This window comes from Trachymyrmex cornetzi, unplaced genomic scaffold, assembly GCF_001594075.2.
Source record: "Trachymyrmex cornetzi isolate Tcor2-1 unplaced genomic scaffold, Tcor1.1 scaffold1570, whole genome shotgun sequence".
NCBI lineage: Eukaryota > Metazoa > Arthropoda > Insecta > Hymenoptera > Formicidae > Trachymyrmex > Trachymyrmex cornetzi.
Window position 1 is genome coordinate 7,596 of NW_017296169.1, and position 590 is coordinate 8,185.

The 590-nt window shown below is 54.6% G+C and overlaps 1 protein-coding gene across 1 annotated transcript in view; it reads left to right on the forward strand.

The window, feature by feature from the left end:
• Positions 1-590, forward strand: part of LOC108758486 (uncharacterized) — a 7,358-nt gene that overhangs the window by 3,078 nt on the left and 3,690 nt on the right. The window lies entirely within an intron of this gene.

Consider the following 590-nt stretch of genomic DNA (forward strand, 5'->3'; position numbering starts at 1 on the left):
CAGACCACATTGGATTCACCTTCCGCACCAGTGTACGGTTGGTCGGATTCGTTGGTCGCCCTCGCGTGGCTACGTCAACACCCTGCTTGATGGCAGACATTCGTAGCCAATCGCGTGTTCGAAATACAGAGCAACCTTCCTGAGGCTCTCTGGAATCATGTATCGTCGCACGACAACCCCGCCGATTGTGCCTCGCGCGGTCTCTCGGCGGAAGAACTGTCCTCTCACCGTCTGTGGTGGGCAGGCCCAACGTGGCTCGCCGAGTCGTCCACGTACTGGCCGCTTAAAGAGAGCTCACTCTCTCTAAATCACGATATATGTCAACCCGCCTCCGAGGAGGCTCGCGCTCCCATCGTCCTCCACGTCGAGAGCAAGGACGAGTGGGATCTAGTCCACAAATTTTCAACGTGGACTAAACTGGTTAGAGTCACGGCTTACATACTCCGGTTCGTTTCGAAACTAAAAGGAAGGACTCTCGCGAGTCCGTCGCTCGCAATTACAGCGTCAGAGTTTCGCGATGCCGAGTCCTTCTGGTTCCGCTACGTGCAAAATTTAGAATTTGAGTCGGAGCTCAAAGCATTGAGAAAAGG